This window comes from Mobula birostris, unplaced genomic scaffold (assembly GCF_030028105.1).
Source record: "Mobula birostris isolate sMobBir1 unplaced genomic scaffold, sMobBir1.hap1 scaffold_1804, whole genome shotgun sequence".
In the NCBI taxonomy this organism is placed as follows: domain Eukaryota; kingdom Metazoa; phylum Chordata; class Chondrichthyes; order Myliobatiformes; family Myliobatidae; genus Mobula; species Mobula birostris.
The window spans coordinates 47,424-68,240 of NW_027274850.1; positions in this window are offsets into that span (position 1 = coordinate 47,424).

The window sequence follows — 20,817 nt, forward strand, 5'->3', positions numbered from 1 at the left end:
TATTGCCCATCAACCATCAGAAACGAGTTTCAGGAGCCTGAGGACCAAGACCACCAGGTTCAGGAATAATTATTACCCCTCAACCATCATGAAGGAGGGACAGGAGCTTCAGGACACACCACCAGTTTCAGGATCAGTTATTATCCCTCAACCATCAGGAAGGAGGTACAGGAACCTCATGACCCACACCACCAGGTTCAGGAACAGTTATTACCCGTCAACCATCAGGAAGGAGGTACAGGAGCCTCATGACCCACACCACCAGGTTCAGGAACTTTTATTACACCTCAACCATCAGGAAGGAGGTACAGTAGCCTCCAGACACACACCACCAGGTTGAGGAACAGTTATCACCACTCAACCATCAGGAAGGAGGTACAGGAGCCTCAGGACCAACACCACCAGGTTCAGGAACAGTTATTACCCCTCAACCATCAGCGAGGAGGTACAGGGTCCTCAGGACACACACCACCAGGTTCAGGAACAGTTATTAACCCTCAACCATCAGGAAGTAGGTACAGGATCCTCAGGTCCCACACCACCAGGTTCAGGGACAGTTATTACCCCCTCAACCATCAGGATGGAGGTACAGGAGCCTCAGGACCCACAACTCCATGTTCAGGGACATTGATTAGCCCGCAAACATCAGGAAGGTGGTACAGGAGCCTCAGGACCCACACGACCAGGTTCAGGGACAGTTATTGCCCCTCAACTATCAGGAAGGAGGGACAGGAGCCTCAGGACCTACACAACCAGGTTCAGGAACAGTTATTACCGCAACCATCAGGAAGGAGGTACAGGAGCCTCAGGACCCACAGCACCAGGTTCAGGAACAGTTATTATCCCTCAACTATCAGGAAGGAGGTGCAGGAGCCTCAGGTCCCACACCACCAGGTTCAGGAACAGTTATTACCCCTCAACTATCAGGAAGGAGGTACAGGATCCTCAGGACCGACACCACCAGGTTCAGGAACAGTTATTACCCCTCAACCATCAGGAAGTAGGTACAGGATCCTCAGGTCCCACACCACCAGGTTCAGGGACAGTTATTACCCCCTCAACCATCAGGATGGAGGTACAGGAGCCTCAGGACCCACAACTCCATGTTCAGGGACATTGATTAGCCCGCAAACATCAGGAAGGTGGTACAGGAGCCTCAGGACCCACACGACCAGGTTCAGGGACAGTTATTGCCCCTCAACTATCAGGAAGGAGGGACAGGAGCCTCAGGACCTACACAACCAGGTTCAGGAACAGTTATTACCGCAACCATCAGGAAGGAGGTACAGGAGCCTCAGGACCCACAGCACCAGGTTCAGGAACAGTTATTATCCCTCAACTATCAGGAAGGAGGTGCAGGAGCCTCAGGTCCCACACCACCAGGTTCAGGGACAGTTATTACCCCTCAACTATCAGGAAGGAGGTACAGGAGCCTCAGGACCGACACCACCAGGTTCAGGAACAGTTATTACCCCTCAACCATCAGGAAGGAGGTACAGGAGCGTCAGCAACTACACCACCAGGTTCAGGAACAGTTATTATCCTTCAACCATTAGCGAGGAGATACAGGTTCCTCAGGACACACACGACCAGGTTCAGGTACAGTTATTACCCCTCAACCATCAGGGAGGAGGTACAGGTTCCTCAGGACAAACACCACCAGGTTCAGGAACAGTTATTACCACTCAACCATCAGGAAGTAGGTACAAGATCCTCAGGTCCCACACCACCAGGTTCAGGGACAGTTATTACCCCCTCAAATATCAGGAAGGAGGGACAGGAGCCTCAGGATCTACACCACCAGGTTCAGGAACAGTTATTACCCCGCAACCACCAGGAAGGAGGTACAGGAGCATCTGGAACCACATCACCAGGTTCAGGAACTGTTATTAACCCTCAACCATCAGGAAGGTGGTAGAGAAGCCTCAGGACACACACCACCAGGTTCAGGAACAGTATATTACCCCTTAACCATCAGGAAGGAGATAGACGATCCTCAGGACCATCACGACGAGTTTCAGGAACAGTTATTACCCCGGAACCATCAGGAAGGAGGTACAGGGTCCTCAGGACACACACCACCAGGTTCAGGAACAGTTATTACCCCTCAACCATTGGGGTGGAGGTACAGGATCCTCAGTACACACACCACCAGGTTCAGGGACAGTTATTACCCCGTCAACCATCAGGATGGAGGTGCAGGAGCCTCAGGACCCACAACTCCAGGTTCAGGGACATTGATTAGCCCGCAAACATCAGGAAGGAGGTACAGGAGCCTCAGGACACACATCACCAGGTTCAGGGACAGTTATTGCCCATCAACCATCAGAAACGAGTTTCAGGAGCCTGAGGACCAAGACCACCAGGTTCAGGAATAATTATTACCCCTCAACAATCATGAAGGAGGGACAGGAGCTTCAGGACACACCACCAGGTTCTGGAACAGTTATTATCCCTCAACCATCAGGAAGGAGGTACAGGAACCTCATGACCCACACCACCAGGTTCAGGAACAGTTATTACCCGTCAACCATCAGGAAGGAGGTACAGGAGCCTCATGACCCACACTACCAAGTTCAGGAACAGTTATTACCCCTCAACTACCAGGAAGGAGGTACAGGAGCCTCAGGACCCACACCACCAGGTTCTGGAACAGTTATTACTCCTCAACCATCAGAAAGGAGGTACAGGAGACTGAGGACCCACACCACCTGGTTCAGGAACAGTTATGACCCCTCAAACATCAGGAAGGAGGTACAGGTGCCTCAGGACCCACACCACCATGTTGAGGAACAGTTATTACCCCTCAACTGCCAGGAAGGAGGTGCAGGAGCCTCAGGACCCACAACTCCAGGTTCAGGGACATTGATTAGCCCACAAACATCAGGAAGGAGGTACAGGAGCCTCAGGACCCACACGACCAGGTTCAGGGACAGTTATTGCCCATCAACCATCAGAAACGAGTTTCAGGAGCCTGAGGACCAAGACCACCAGGTTCAGGAATAATTATTACCCCTCAACCATCATGAAGGAGGGACAGGAGCTTCAGGACACACCACCAGTTTCAGGATCAGTTATTATCCCTCAACCATCAGGAAGGAGGTACAGGAACCTCATGACCCACACCACCAGGTTCAGGAACAGTTATTACCCGTCAACCATCAGGAAGGAGGTACAGGAGCCTCATGACCCACACCACCAGGTTCAGGAACTTTTATTACACCTCAACCATCAGGAAGGAGGTACAGTAGCCTCCAGACACACACCACCAGGTTGAGGAACAGTTATCACCACTCAACCATCAGGAAGGAGGTACAGGAGCCTCAGGACCAACACCACCAGGTTCAGGAACAGTTATTACCCCTCAACCATCAGCGAGGAGGTACAGGGTCCTCAGGACACACACCACCAGGTTCAGGAACAGTTATTAACCCTCAACCATCAGGAAGTAGGTACAGGATCCTCAGGTCCCACACCACCAGGTTCAGGGACAGTTATTACCCCCTCAACCATCAGGATGGAGGTACAGGAGCCTCAGGACCCACAACTCCATGTTCAGGGACATTGATTAGCCCGCAAACATCAGGAAGGTGGTACAGGAGCCTCAGGACCCACACGACCAGGTTCAGGGACAGTTATTGCCCCTCAACTATCAGGAAGGAGGGACAGGAGCCTCAGGACCTACACAACCAGGTTCAGGAACAGTTATTACCGCAACCATCAGGAAGGAGGTACAGGAGCCTCAGGACCCACAGCACCAGGTTCAGGAACAGTTATTATCCCTCAACTATCAGGAAGGAGGTGCAGGAGCCTCAGGTCCCACACCACCAGGTTCAGGAACAGTTATTACCCCTCAACTATCAGGAAGGAGGTACAGGATCCTCAGGACCGACACCACCAGGTTCAGGAACAGTTATTACCCCTCAACCATCAGGAAGTAGGTACAGGATCCTCAGGTCCCACACCACCAGGTTCAGGGACAGTTATTACCCCCTCAACCATCAGGATGGAGGTACAGGAGCCTCAGGACCCACAACTCCATGTTCAGGGACATTGATTAGCCCGCAAACATCAGGAAGGTGGTACAGGAGCCTCAGGACCCACACGACCAGGTTCAGGGACAGTTATTGCCCCTCAACTATCAGGAAGGAGGGACAGGAGCCTCAGGACCTACACAACCAGGTTCAGGAACAGTTATTACCGCAACCATCAGGAAGGAGGTACAGGAGCCTCAGGACCCACAGCACCAGGTTCAGGAACAGTTATTATCCCTCAACTATCAGGAAGGAGGTGCAGGAGCCTCAGGTCCCACACCACCAGGTTCAGGGACAGTTATTACCCCTCAACTATCAGGAAGGAGGTACAGGAGCCTCAGGACCGACACCACCAGGTTCAGGAACAGTTATTACCCCTCAACCATCAGGAAGGAGGTACAGGAGCGTCAGCAACTACACCACCAGGTTCAGGAACAGTTATTATCCTTCAACCATTAGCGAGGAGATACAGGTTCCTCAGGACACACACGACCAGGTTCAGGTACAGTTATTACCCCTCAACCATCAGGGAGGAGGTACAGGTTCCTCAGGACAAACACCACCAGGTTCAGGAACAGTTATTACCACTCAACCATCAGGAAGTAGGTACAAGATCCTCAGGTCCCACACCACCAGGTTCAGGGACAGTTATTACCCCCTCAAATATCAGGAAGGAGGGACAGGAGCCTCAGGATCTACACCACCAGGTTCAGGAACAGTTATTACCCCGCAACCACCAGGAAGGAGGTACAGGAGCATCTGGAACCACATCACCAGGTTCAGGAACTGTTATTAACCCTCAACCATCAGGAAGGTGGTAGAGAAGCCTCAGGACACACACCACCAGGTTCAGGAACAGTATATTACCCCTTAACCATCAGGAAGGAGATAGACGATCCTCAGGACCATCACGACGAGTTTCAGGAACAGTTATTACCCCGGAACCATCAGGAAGGAGGTACAGGGTCCTCAGGACACACACCACCAGGTTCAGGAACAGTTATTACCCCTCAACCATTGGGGTGGAGGTACAGGATCCTCAGTACACACACCACCAGGTTCAGGGACAGTTATTACCCCGTCAACCATCAGGATGGAGGTGCAGGAGCCTCAGGACCCACAACTCCAGGTTCAGGGACATTGATTAGCCCGCAAACATCAGGAAGGAGGTACAGGAGCCTCAGGACACACATCACCAGGTTCAGGGACAGTTATTGCCCATCAACCATCAGAAACGAGTTTCAGGAGCCTGAGGACCAAGACCACCAGGTTCAGGAATAATTATTACCCCTCAACAATCATGAAGGAGGGACAGGAGCTTCAGGACACACCACCAGGTTCTGGAACAGTTATTATCCCTCAACCATCAGGAAGGAGGTACAGGAACCTCATGACCCACACCACCAGGTTCAGGAACAGTTATTACCCGTCAACCATCAGGAAGGAGGTACAGGAGCCTCATGACCCACACTACCAAGTTCAGGAACAGTTATTACCCCTCAACTACCAGGAAGGAGGTACAGGAGCCTCAGGACCCACACCACCAGGTTCTGGAACAGTTATTACTCCTCAACCATCAGAAAGGAGGTACAGGAGACTGAGGACCCACACCACCTGGTTCAGGAACAGTTATGACCCCTCAAACATCAGGAAGGAGGTACAGGTGCCTCAGGACCCACACCACCATGTTGAGGAACAGTTATTACCCCTCAACTGCCAGGAAGGAGGTGCAGGAGCCTCAGGACCCACAACTCCAGGTTCAGGGACATTGATTAGCCCACAAACATCAGGAAGGAGGTACAGGAGCCTCAGGACCCACACGACCAGGTTCAGGGACAGTTATTGCCCATCAACCATCAGAAACGAGTTTCAGGAGCCTGAGGACCAAGACCACCAGGTTCAGGAATAATTATTACCCCTCAACCATCATGAAGGAGGGACAGGAGCTTCAGGACACACCACCAGTTTCAGGATCAGTTATTATCCCTCAACCATCAGGAAGGAGGTACAGGAACCTCATGACCCACACCACCAGGTTCAGGAACAGTTATTACCCGTCAACCATCAGGAAGGAGGTACAGGAGCCTCATGACCAACACCACCAGGTTCAGGAACTTTTATTACACCTCAACCATCAGGAAGGAGGTACAGTAGCCTCCAGACAAACACCAGACGGTTCAGGGACAGTTATTACCCCTCAACCATCAGGAAGGAGGTACAGGAGCCTCAGGACCAACACCACCAGGTTCAGGAACAGTTATTACCCCTCAACCATCAGCGAGGAGGTACAGGGTCCTCAGGACACACACCACCAGGTTCAGGAACAGTTATTACCCCTCAACCATCAGGAAGTAGGTACAGGATCCTCAGGTCCCACACCACCAGGTTCAGGGACAGTTATTACCCCCTCAACCATCAGGATGGAGGTACAGGAGCCTCAGGACCCACAACTCCATGTTCAGGGACATTGATTAGCCCGCAAAAATCAGGAAGGTGGTACAGGAGCCTCAGGACCCACACGACCAGGTTCAGGGACAGTTATTGCCCCTCAACTATCAGGAAGGAGGGACAGGAGCCTCAGGACCTACACAACCAGGTTCAGGAACAGTTATTACCGCAACCATCAGGAAGGAGGTACAGGAGCCTCAGGACCCACAGCACCAGGTTCAGGAACAGTTATTATCCCTCAACTATCAGGAAGGAGGTGCAGGAGCCTCAGGTCCCACACCACAAGGTTCAGGAACAGTTATTACCCCTCAACTATCAGGAAGGAGGGACAGGAGCCTCAGGACCGACACCACCAGGTTCAGGAACAGTTATTACCCCTCAACCATCAGGAAGGAGGTACAGGAGCCTCAGCAACTACACCACCAGGTTCAGGAACAGTTATTATCCTTCAACCATTAGCGAGGAGATACAGGTTCCTCAGGACACACACCACCAGGTTCAGGTACAGTTATTACCCCTCAACCATCAGGGAGGAGGTACAGGTTCCTCAGGACAAACACCACCAGGTTCAGGAACAGTTATTACCACTCAACCATCAGGAAGTAGGTACAAGATCCTCAGGTCCCACACCACCAGGTTCGGGGACAGTTATTACCCCCTCAAATATCAGGAAGGAGGGACAGGAGCCTCAGGATCTACACCACCAGGTTCAGGAACAGTTATTACCCCGCAACCATCAGGAAGGAAGTACAGGAGCATCTGGAACCACATCACCAGGTTCAGGAACTGTTATTAACCCTCAACCATCAGGAAGGTGGTACAGAAGCCTCAGGACACACACCACCAGGTTCAGGAACAGTTATTAACCCTTAACCATCAGGAAGGAGATAGACGATCCTCAGGACCATCACGACGAGTTTCAGGAACAGTTATTACCCCGGAACCATCAGGAAGGAGGTACAGGGTCCTCAGGACACACACCACCAGGTTCAGGAACAGTTATTACCCCTCAACCATTGGGGTGGAGGTACAGGATCCTCAGTACACACACCACCAGGTTCAGGGACAGTTATTACCCCGTCAACCATCAGGATGGAGGTGCAGGAGCCTCAGGACGCACAACTCCAGGTTCAGGGACATTGATTAGCCCACAAACATCAGGAAGGAGGTACAGGAGCCTCAGGACCCACACGACCAGTTTCAGGGACAGTTATTGCCCATCAACCATCAGAAACGAGTTTCAGGAGCCTGAGGACCAAGACCACCAGGTTCAGGAATAATTATTACCCCTCAACCATCATGAAGGAGGGACAGGAGCTTCAGGACACACCACCAGTTTCAGGATCAGTTATTATCCCTCAACCATCAGGAAGGAGGTACAGGAACCTCATGACCCACACCACCAGGTTCAGGAACAGTTATTACCCGTCAACCATCAGGAAGGAGGTACAGGAGCCTCATGACCCACACCACCAGGTTCAGGAACTTTTATTACACCTCAACCATCAGGAAGGAGGTACAGTAGCCTCCAGACAAACACCACAAGGTTCAGGGACAGTTATTACCCCTCAACCATCAGGAAGTAGGTACAGGATCCTCAGGTCCCACACCACCAGGTTCAGGGACAGTTATTACCCCCTCAACCATCAGGATGGAGGTACAGGAGCCTCAGGACCCACAACTCCATGTTCAGGGACATTGATTAGCCCGCAAACATCAGGAAGGTGGTAGAGGAGCCTCAGGACCCACACGACCAGGTTCAGGGACAGTTATTGCCCCTCAACTATCAGGAAGGAGGGACAGGAGCCTCAGGACCTACACAACCAGGTTCAGGAACAGTTATTACCGCAACCATCAGGAAGGAGGTACAGGAGCCTCAGGACCCACAGCACCAGGTTCAGGAACAGTTATTATCCCTCAACTATCAGGAAGGAGGTGCAGGAGACTCAGGTCCCACACCATCAGGTTCAGGAACAGTTATTACCCCTCAACTATCAGGAAGGAGGTACAGGAGCCTCAGGACCGACACCACCAGGTTCAGGAACAGTTATTACCCCTCAACCATCAGGAAGGAGGTACAGGAGCCTCAGCAACTACACCACCAGGTTCAGGAACAGTTATTATCCTTCAACCATTAGCGAGGAGATACAGGTTCCTCAGGACACACACCACCAGGTTCAGGTACAGTTATTACCCCTCAACCATCAGGGAGGAGGTACAGGTTCCTCAGGACAAACACCACCAGGTTCAGGAACAGTTATTACCACTCAACCATCAGGAAGTAGGTACAAGATCCTCAGGTCCCACACCACCAGGTTCAGGGACAGTTATTACCCCCTCAAATATCAGGAAGGAGGGACAGGAGCCTCAGGATCTACACCACCAGGTTCAGGAACAGTTATTACCCCGCAACCATCAGGAAGGAGGTACAGGAGCATCTGGAACCACATCACCAGGTTCAGGAACTGTTATTAACCCTCAACCATCAGGAAGGTGGTACAGAAGCCTCAGGACACACACCACCAGGTTCAGGAACAGTTATTACCCCTTAACCATCAGGAAGGAGATAGACGATCCTCAGGACCATCACGACGAGTTTCAGGAACAGTTATTACCCCGGAACCATCAGGAAGGAGGTACAGGGTCCTCAGGACACACACCACCAGGTTCAGGAACAGTTATTACCCCTCAACCATTGGGGTGGAGGTACAGGATCCTCAGTACACACACCACCAGGTTCAGGGACAGTTATTACCCCGTCAACCATCAGGATGGAGGTGCAGGAGCCTCAGGACCCACAACTCCAGGTTCAGGGACATTGATTAGCCCACAAACATCAGGAAGGAGGTACAGGAGCCTCAGGACACACACGACCAGGTTCAGGGACAGTTATTGCCCATCAACCATCAGAAACGAGTTTCAGGAGCCTGAGGACCAAGACCACCAGGTTCAGGAATAATTATTACCCCTCAACCATCATGAAGGAGGGACAGGAGCTTCAGGACACACCACCAGTTTCAGGATCAGTTATTATCCCTCAACCATCAGGAAGGAGGTACAGGAACCTCATGACCCACACCACCAGGTTCAGGAACAGTTATTACCCGTCAACCATCAGGAAGGAGGTACAGGAGCCTCATGACCCACACTACCAAGTTCAGGAACAGTTATTACCCCTCAACTACCAGAAAGGAGGTACAGGAGCCTCAGGACCCACACCACCAGGTTCTGGAACAGTTATTACTCCTCAACCATCAGAAAGGAGGTACAGGAGACTGAGGACCCACACCACCTGGTTCAGGAACAGTTATGACCCCTCAAACATCAGGAAGGAGGTACAGGTGCCTCAGGACCCACACCACCATGTTGAGGAACAGTTATTACCCCTCAACTGCCAGGAAGGAGGTGCAGGAGCCTCAGGACCCACAACTCCAGGTTCAGGGACATTGATTAGCCCACAAACATCAGGAAGGAGGTACAGGAGCCTCAGGAACCACACGACCAGGTTCAGGGACAGTTATTGCCCATCAACCATCAGAAACGAGTTTCAGGAGCCTGAGGACCAAGACCACCAGGTTCAGGAATAATTATTACCCCTCAACCATCATGAAGGAGGGACAGGAGCTTCAGGACACACCACCAGTTTCAGGATCAGTTATTATCCCTCAACCATCAGGAAGGAGGTACAGGAACCTCATGACCCACACCACCAGGTTCAGGAACAGTTATTACCCGTCAACCATCAGGAAGGAGGTACAGGAGCCTCATGACCAACACCACCAGGTTCAGGAACTTTTATTACACCTCAACCATCAGGAAGGAGGTACAGTAGCCTCCAGACAAACACCACAAGGTTCAGGGACAGTTATTACCCCTCAACCATCAGGAAGGAGGTACAGGAGCCTCAGGACCAACACCACCAGGTTCAGGAACAGTTATTACCCCTCAACCATCAGCGAGGAGGTACAGGGTCCTCAGGACACACACCACCAGGTTCAGGAACAGTTATTACCCCTCAACCATCAGGAAGTAGGTACAGGATCCACAGGTCCCACACCACCAGGTTCAGGGACAGTTATTACCCCCTCAACCATCAGGATGGAGGTACAGGAGCCTCAGGACCCACAACTCCATGTTCAGGGACATTGATTAGCCCGCAAAAATCAGGAAGGTGGTACAGGAGCCTCAGGACCCACACGACCAGGTTCAGGGACAGTTATTGCCCCTCAACTATCAGGAAGGAGGGACAGGAGCCTCAGGACCTACACAACCAGGTTCAGGAACAGTTATTACCGCAACCATCAGGAAGGAGGTACAGGAGCCTCAGGACCCACAGCACCAGGTTCAGGAACAGTTATTATCCCTCAACTATCAGGAAGGAGGGACAGGAGCCTCAGGACCGACACCACCAGGTTCAGGAACAGTTATTACCCCTCAACCATCAGGAAGGAGGTACAGGAGCCTCAGCAACTACACCACCAGGTTCAGGAACAGTTATTATCCCGCAACCATCAGGAAGGAAGTACAGGAGCATCTGGAACCACATCACCAGGTTCAGGAACTGTTATTAACCCTCAACCATCAGGAAGGTGGTACAGAAGCCTCAGGACACACACCACCAGGTTCAGGAACAGTTATTACCCCTTAACCATCAGGAAGGAGATAGACGATCCTCAGGACCATCACGACGAGTTTCAGGAACAGTTATTACCCCGGAACCATCAGGAAGGAGGTACAGGGTCCTCAGGACACACACCACCAGGTTCAGGAACAGTTATTACCCCTCAACCATTGGGGTGGAGGTACAGGATCCTCAGTACACACACCACCAGGTTCAGGGACAGTTATTACCCCGTCAACCATCAGGATGGAGGTGCAGGAGCCTCAGGACGCACAACTCCAGGTTCAGGGACATTGATTAGCCCACAAACATCAGGAAGGAGGTACAGGAGCCTCAGGACCCACACGACCAGGTTCAGGGACAGTTATTGCCCATCAACCATCAGAAACGAGTTTCAGGAGCCTGAGGACCAAGACCACCAGGTTCAGGAATAATTATTACCCCTCAACCATCATGAAGGAGGGACAGGAGCTTCAGGACTCACCACCAGTTTCAGGATCAGTTATTATCCCTCAACCATCAGGAAGGAGGTACAGGAACCTCATGACCCACACCACCAGGTTCAGGAACAGTTATTACCCGTCAACCATCAGGAAGGAGGTACAGGAGCCTCATGACCCACACCACCAGGTTCAGGAACTTTTATTACACCTCAACCATCAGGAAGGAGGTACAGTAGCCTCCAGACAAACACCACAAGGTTCAGGGACAGTTATTACCCCTCAACCATCAGGAAGGAGGTACAGGAGCCTCAGGACCAACACCACCAGGTTCAGGAACAGTTATTACCCCTCAACCATCAGCGAGGAGGTACAGGGTCCTCAGGACACACACCACCAGGTTCAGGAACAGTTATTACCCCTCAACCATCAGGAAGTAGGTACAGGATCCTCAGGTCCCACACCACCAGGTTCAGGGACAGTTATTACCCCCTCAACCATCAGGATGGAGGTACAGGAGCCTCAGGACCCACAACTCCATGTTCAGGGACATTGATTAGCCCGCAAACATCAGGAAGGTGGTACAGGAGCCTCAGGACCCACACGACCAGGTTCAGGGACAGTTATTGCCCCTCAACTATCAGGAAGGAGGGACAGGAGCCTCAGGACCTACACAACCAGGTTCAGGAACAGTTATTACCCCGGAACCATCAGGAAGGAGGTACAGGGTCCTCAGGACACACACCACCAGGTTCAGGAACAGTTATTACCCCTCAACCATTGGGGTGGAGGTACAGGATCCTCAGTACACACACCACCAGGTTCAGGGACAGTTATTACCACGTCCACCATCAGGATGGAGGTACAGGAGCCTCAGGACCCACAACTCCAGGTTCAGGGACATTGATTAGCCCACAAACATCAGGAAGGAGGTACAGGAGCCTCAGGACACACACCACCAGGTTCAGGTACAGTTATTACCCCTCAACCATCAGGGAGGAGGTACAGGTTCCTCAGGACAAACACCACCAGGTTCAGGAACAGTTATTACCACTCAACCATCAGGAAGTAGGTACAAGATCCTCAGGTCCCACACCACCAGGTTCAGGGACAGTTATTACCCCCTCAAATATCAGGAAGGAGGGACAGGAGCCTCAGGATCTACACCACCAGGTTCAGGAACAGTTATTACCCCGCAACCATCAGGAAGGAAGTACAGGAGCATCTGGAACCACATCACCAGGTTCAGGAACTGTTATTAACCCTCAACCATCAGGAAGGTGGTACAGAAGCCTCAGGACACACACCACCAGGTTCAGGAACAGTTATTACCCCTTAACCATCAGGAAGGAGATAGACGATCCTCAGGACCATCACGACGAGTTTCAGGAACAGTTATTACCCCGGAACCATCAGGAAGGAGGTACAGGGTCCTCAGGACACACACCACCAGGTTCAGGAACAGTTATTACCCCTCAACCATTGGGGTGGAGGTACAGGATCCTCAGTACACACACCACCAGGTTCAGGGACAGTTATTACCCCGTCAACCATCAGGATGGAGGTGCAGGAGCCTCAGGACGCACAACTCCAGGTTCAGGGACATTGATTAGCCCACAAACATCAGGAAGGAGGTACAGGAGCCTCAGGACCCACACGACCAGGTTCAGGGACAGTTATTGCCCATCAACCATCAGAAACGAGTTTCAGGAGCCTGAGGACCAAGACCACCAGGTTCAGGAATAATTATTACCCCTCAACCATCATGAAGGAGGGACAGGAGCTTCAGGACTCACCACCAGTTTCAGGATCAGTTATTATCCCTCAACCATCAGGAAGGAGGTACAGGAACCTCATGACCCACACCACCAGGTTCAGGAACAGTTATTACCCGTCAACCATCAGGAAGGAGGTACAGGAGCCTCATGACCCACACCACCAGGTTCAGGAACTTTTATTACACCTCAACCATCAGGAAGGAGGTACAGTAGCCTCCAGACAAACACCACAAGGTTCAGGGACAGTTATTACCCCTCAACCATCAGGAAGGAGGTACAGGAGCCTCATGACCCACACCACCAGGTTCAGGAACAGTTATTACCCGTCAGCCATCAGGAAGGAGGTACAGGAGCCTCATGACCCACACCACCAGGTTCAGGAACAGTTAATAGCCCTCAAACATCAGGAAGGAGTTACAGGAGCCTCAGGTCCCAGACCACCAAGTTCAGGAACAGTTATTACCCCTCAACTACCAGGAAGGAGGTACAGGAGCCTCAGGACCCACACCACCAGGTTCTGGAACAGTTATAACTCCTCAACCATCAGAAAGGAGGTACAGGAGACTGAGGACCCACACCACCTGGTTCAGGAATAGTTATGACCCCTCAAACATCAGGAAGAATGTACAGCAGCCTGAGGACCCACACCACCAGGTTCGGGAACAGTTATTACCCCTCAACCATCAGGAAGGAGGTACAGTAGCCTCCAGACAAACACCACATGGTTCAGGGACAGTTAATACCCCTCAAACATCAGGAAGGAGGTACAGGTGCCTCAGGACCCACACCACCAGGTTCAGGAACATTTATTACCCTCAACCGTCTGGAAGGAGGTAGAGGAGCCTGAGGACCCACACCGCGACGTTCAGGAACAGTTATTACCACTCAACCATCACGGAGGAGGTACAGGATCCTCAGGTCCCACACCACCAGGTTCAGGAACAGTTACTACCCCTCAACCATGAGGAAAGTGGTACAGGAGCCTCAGGACCCTCACTACCAGTTTGAGGATGAGTTATTACCCCTCAACCATCTGGAAGCAGGTACAGGAGCCTCAGGACCCACACCACCAGGTTCAGGAACAGTTATTACCCGTCAACCATCAGGAAGGAGGTACAGGAGCCTCATGACCCACAGCACCAGGTTCAGGAACTTTTATTACACCTCAACCATCAGGAAGGAGGTACAGGAGCCTCATGACCCACACCACCAGGTTCAGGAACAGTTATTACCCGTCAGCCATCAGGAGGGAGGTACAGGAGCCTCATGACCCACACCACCAGGTTCAGGAACAGTTAATAGCCCTCAAACATCAGGAAGGAGTTACAGGAGCCTCAGGTCCCAGACCACCAAGTTCAGGAACAGTTATTACCCCTCAACTACCAGGAAGGAGGTACAGGAGCCTCAGGACCCACACCACCAGGTTCTGGAACAGTTATAACTCCTCAACCATCAGAAAGGAGGTGCAGGAGACTGAGGACCCACACCACCTGGTTCAGGAACAGTTATGACCCCTCAAACATCAGGAAGAATGTACAGCAGCCTGAGGACCCACACCACCAGGTTCGGGAACAGTTATTACCCCGCAACCATCAGGAAGGAGGTACAGGAGCATCTGGAACCACATCACCAGGTTCAGGAACTGTTATTAACCCTCAACCATCAGGAAGGTGGTACAGAAGCCTCAGGACACACACCACCAGGTTCAGGAACAGTTATTACCCCGCAACCATCAGGAAGGAGATACACGATCCTCAGGACCATCACGACGAGTTTCAGGAACAGTTATTACCCCGGAACCATCAGGAAGGAGGTACAGGGTCCTCAGGACACACACCACCAGGTTCAGGAACAGTTATTACCCCTCAACCATTGGGGTGGAGGTACAGGATCCTCAGTACACACACCACCAGGTTCAGGGACAGTTATTACCCCGTCCACCATCAGGATGGAGGTACAGGAGCCTCAGGACCCACAACTCCAGGTTCAGGGACATTGATTAGCCCACAAACATCAGGAAGGAGGTACAGGAGCCTCAGGACACACACCACCAGGTTCAGGGACAGTTATCGCCCATCAACCATCAGAAACGAGTTTCAGGAGCCTGAGGACCAAGACCACCAGGTTCAGGAATAATTATTACCCCTCAACCATCATGAAGGAGGGTCAGGAGCTTCAGGACACACCACCAGTTTCAGGATCAGTTATTATCCCTCAACCATCAGGAAGGAGGTACAGGAGCCTCATGACCCACACCACCAGGTTCAGGAACTTTTATTACACCTCAACCATCAGGAAGGAGGTACAGTAGCCTCCAGACAAACACCACAAGGTTCAGGGACAGTTATTACCCCTCAACCATCAGGAAGGAGGTACAGGAGCCTCAGGACACACCACCAGTTTCAGGAACAGTTATCATCCCTCACCATCAGGAAGGAGGTACAGGAGCCTCATAGCCCACACCACCAGGTTCAGGAACATTTATTAGCCTTCAAACATCAGGAAGGAGATACAGGAGCCTCAGGACCAACACCACCAAGTTCAGGAACAGTTATTACCCCTCAACCATCAGAAAGGAGGTACAGGAGACTGAGGACCCACACACACCTGGTTCTGGAACAGTTATGACCCATCAAACATCAGGAAGAATGTACAGCAGCCTGAGGACACACACCACCAGGTTCGGGAACTTTTATTACACCTCATCCATCAGGTAGGAGGTACAGTAGCCTCCAGACAAACACCACAAGGTTCAGGGACAGTTAATACCACTCAAACATCAGGGTGGTGGTACAGGGTCCTCAGGACACACACCACCAGGTTCAGGAACAGTTATTACCCCTCAACCATCAGCGAGGAGGTACAGGGTCCTCCGGACACACACCACCAGGTTCAGGAACAGTTATTACCCCTCAACCATCAGGAAGTAGGTACAGGATCCTCAGGTCCCACACCACCAGGTTCAGGGACAGTTATTACCCCCTCAACCATCAGGATGGAGGTACAGGAGCCTCAGGACCCACAACTCCATGTTCAGGGACATTGATTAGCCCGCAAACATCAGGAAGGTGGTACAGGAGCCTCAGGACCCACACGACCAGGTTCAGGGACAGTTATTGCCCCTCAACTATCAGGAAGGAGGGACAGGAGCCTCAGGACCTACACAACCAGGTTCAGGAACAGTTATTACCGCAACCATCAGGAAGGAGGTACAGGAGCCTCAGGACCCACAGCACCAGGTTCAGGAACAGTTATTATCCCTCAACCATCAGGAAGGAGGTACAGGAGCCTCAGGAACCACACCACCAGGTTCAGGAACAGTTATTACCCCTCAACCATCAGGAAGGAGGTACAGGAGCCTCAGGACCCACAGCACCAGGTTCAGGAACAGTTATTACCCCTCAACCATCAGGAAGGAGGTAAAGGAGCCTCAGGAACCACACCACCAGGTTCAGGAACAGTTATTATCCTTCAACCATTAGCGAGGAGGTACAGGTTCCTCAGGACACACACCACCAGGTTCAGGTACAGTTATTACCCCTCAACCATCAGGGAGGAGGTACAGGTTTATCAGGACAAACACCACCAGGTTCAGGAACAGTTATTACCACTCAACCATCAGGAAGTAGGTACAAGATCCTCAGGTCCCACACCACCAGGTTCAGGGACAGTTATTACCCCCTCAAATATCAGGAAGGAGGGACAGGAGCCTCAGGATCTACACCACCAGGTTCAGGAACAGTTATTACCCCGCAACCATCAGGAAGGAGGTACAGGAGCATCTGGAACCACATCACCAGGTTCAGGAACTGTTATTAACCCTCAACCATCAGGAAGGTGGTACAGAAGCCTCAGGACACACACCACCAGGTTCAGGAACAGTTATTACCCCGCAACCATCAGGAAGGAGATACACGATCCTCAGGACCATCACGATGAGTTTCAGGAACAGTTATTACCCCGGAACCATCAGGAAGGAGGTACAGGGTCCTCAGGACACACACCACCAGGTTCAGGAACAGTTATTACCTCTCAACCATTGGGGTGGAGGTACAGGATCCTCAGTACACACTACCAGGTTCAGGGACAGTTATTACCCCGTCCACCATCAGGATGGAGGTACAGGAGCCTCAGGACCCACAACTCCAGGTTCAGGGACATTGATTAGCCCACAAACATCAGGAAGGAGGTACAGGAGCCTCAGGACACACACCACCAGGTTCAGGGACAGTTATTGCCCATCAACCATCAGAAACGAGTTTCAGGAGCCTGAGGACCAAGACCACCAGGTTCAGGAATAATTATTACCCCTCAACCATCATGAAGGAGGGTCAGGAGCTTCAGGACACACCACCAGTTTCAGGATCAGTTATTATCCCTCAACCATCAGGAAGGAGGTACAGGAACCTCATGACCCACACCACCAGGTTCAGGAACAGTTATTACCCGTCAACCATCAGGAAGGAGGTACAGGAGCCTCATGACCCACACCACCAGGTTCAGGAACAGTTATTACCCGTCAGCCATCAGGAAGGAGGTACAGGAGCCTCATGACCCACACCACCAGGTTCAGGAACAGTTAATAGCCCTCAAACATCAGGAAGGAGTTACAGGAGCCTCAGGTCCCAGACCACCAAGTTCAGGAACAGTTATTACCCCTCAACTACCAGGAAGGAGGTACAGGAGCCTCAGGACCCACACCACCAGGTTCTGGAACAGTTATAACTCCTCAACCATCAGAAAGGAGGTGCAGGAGACTGAGGACCCACACCACCTGGTTCAGGAACAGTTATGACCCCTCAAACATCAGGAAGAATGTACAGCAGCCTGAGGACCCACACCACCAGGTTCGGGAACAGTTATTACCCCGCAACCATCAGGAAGGAGGTACAGGAGCATCTGGAACCACATCACCAGGTTCAGGAACTGTTATTAACCCTCAACCATCAGGAAGGTGGTACAGAAGCCTCAGGACCCACACCACCAGGTTCAGGAACAGTTATTACCCCGCAACCATCAGGAAGGAGATACACGATCCTCAGGACCATCACGACGAGTTTCAGGAACAGATATTACCCCGGAACCATCAGGAAGGAGGTACAGGGTCCTCAGGACACACACCACCAGGTTCAGGAACAGTTATTACCCCTCAACCATTGGGGTGGAGGTACAGGATCCTCAGTACACACACCACCAGGTTCAGGGACAGTTATTACTCCGTCCACCATCAGGATGGAGGTACAGGAGCCTCAGGACCCACAACTCCAGGTTCAGGGACATTGATTAGCCCACAAACATCAGGAAGGAGGTACAGGAGCCTCAGGACACACACCACCAGGTTCAGGGACAGTTATTGCCCATCAACCATCAGAAACGAGTTTCAGGAGCCTGAGGACCAAGACCACCAGGTTCAGGAATAATTATTACCCCTCAACCATCATGAAGGAGGGTCAGGAGCTTCAGGACACACCACCAGTTTCAGGATCAGTTATTATCCCTCAACCATCAGGAAGGAGGTACAGGAGCCTCATGACCCACACCACCAGGTTCAGGAACTTTTATTACACCTCAACCATCAGGAAGGAGGTACAGTAGCCTCCAGACAAACACCACAAGGTTCAGGGACAGTTATTACCCCTCAACCATCAGGAAGGAGGTACAGGAGCCTCAGGACACACCACCAGTTTCAGGAACAGTTATCATCCCTCACCATCAGGAAGGAGGTACAGGAGCCTCATAGCCCACACCACCAGGTTCAGGAACATTTATTAGCCTTCAAACATCAGGAAGGAGATACAGGAGCCTCAGGACCAACACCACCAAGTTCAGGAACAGTTATTACCCCTCAACCATCAGAAAGGAGGTACAGGAGACTGAGGACCCACACACACCTGGTTCAGGAACAGTTATGACCCATCAAACATCAGGAAGAATGTACAGCAGCCTGAGGACACACACCACCAGGTTCGGGAACTTTTATTACACCTCATCCATCAGGTAGGAGGTACAGTAGCCTCCAGACAAACACCACAAGGTTCAGGGACAGTTAATACCACTCAAACATCAGGGTGGTGGTACAGGGTCCTCAGGACACACACCACCAGGTTCAGGAACAGTTATTACCCCTCAACCATCAGCGAGGAGGTACAGGGTCCTCCGGACACACACCACCAGGTTCAGGAACAGTTATTACCCCTCAACCATCAGGAAGTAGGTACAGGATCCTCAGGTCCCACACCACCAGGTTCAGGGACAGTTATTACCCCCTCAACCATCAGGATGGAGGTACAGGAGCCTCAGGACCCACAACTCCATGTTCAGGGACATTGATTAGCCCGCAAACATCAGGAAGGTGGTACAGGAGCCTCAGGACCCACACGACCAGGTTCAGGGACAGTTATTGCCCCTCAACTATCAGGAAGGAGGGACAGGAGCCTCAGGAACTACACAACCAGGTTCAGGAACAGTTATTACCGCAACCATCAGGAAGGAGGTACAGGAGCCTCAGGACCCACAGCACCAGGTTCAGGAACAGTTATTATCCCTCAACCATCAGGAAGGAGGTACAGGAGCCTCAGGAACCACACCACCAGGTTCAGGAACAGTTATTACCCCTCAACCATCAGGAAGGAGGTACAGGAGCCTCAGGACCCACAGCACCAGGTTCAGGAACAGTTATTACCCCTCAACCATCAGGAAGGAGGTAAAGGAGCCTCAGGAACCACACCACCAGGTTCAGGAACAGTTATTATCCTTCAACCATTAGCGAGGAGGTACAGGTTCCTCAGGACACACACCACCAGGTTCAGGTACAGTTATTACCCCTCAACCATCAGGGAGGAGGTACAGGTTTATCAGGACAAACACCACCAGGTTCAGGAACAGTTATTACCACTCAACCATCAGGAAGTAGGTACAAGATCCTCAGGTCCCACACCACCAGGTTCAGGGACAGTTATTACCCCCTCAAATATCAGGAAGGAGGGACAGGAGCCTCAGGATCTACACCACCAGGTTCAGGAACAGTTATTACCCCGCAACCATCAGGAAGGAGGTACAGGAGCATCTGGAACCACATCACCAGGTTCAGGAACTGTTATTAACCCTCAACCATCAGGAAGGTGGTACAGAAGCCTCAGGACACACACCACCAGGTTCAGGAACAGTTATTACCCCGCAACCATCAGGAAGGAGATACACGATCCTCAGGACCATCACGATGAGTTTCAGGAACAGTTATTACCCCGGAACCATCAGGAAGGAGGTACAGGGTCCTCAGGACCCACAACTCCAGGTTCAGGGACATTGATTAGCCCACAAACATTAGGAAGGAGGTACAGGAGCCTCAGGACACACACCACCAGGTTCAGGGACAGTTATTGCCCATCAACCATCAGAAACGAGTTTCAGGAGCCTGAGGACCAAGACCACGAGGTTCAGGAATAATTATTACCCCTCAACCATCATGAAGGAGGGTCAGGAGCTTCAGGACACAC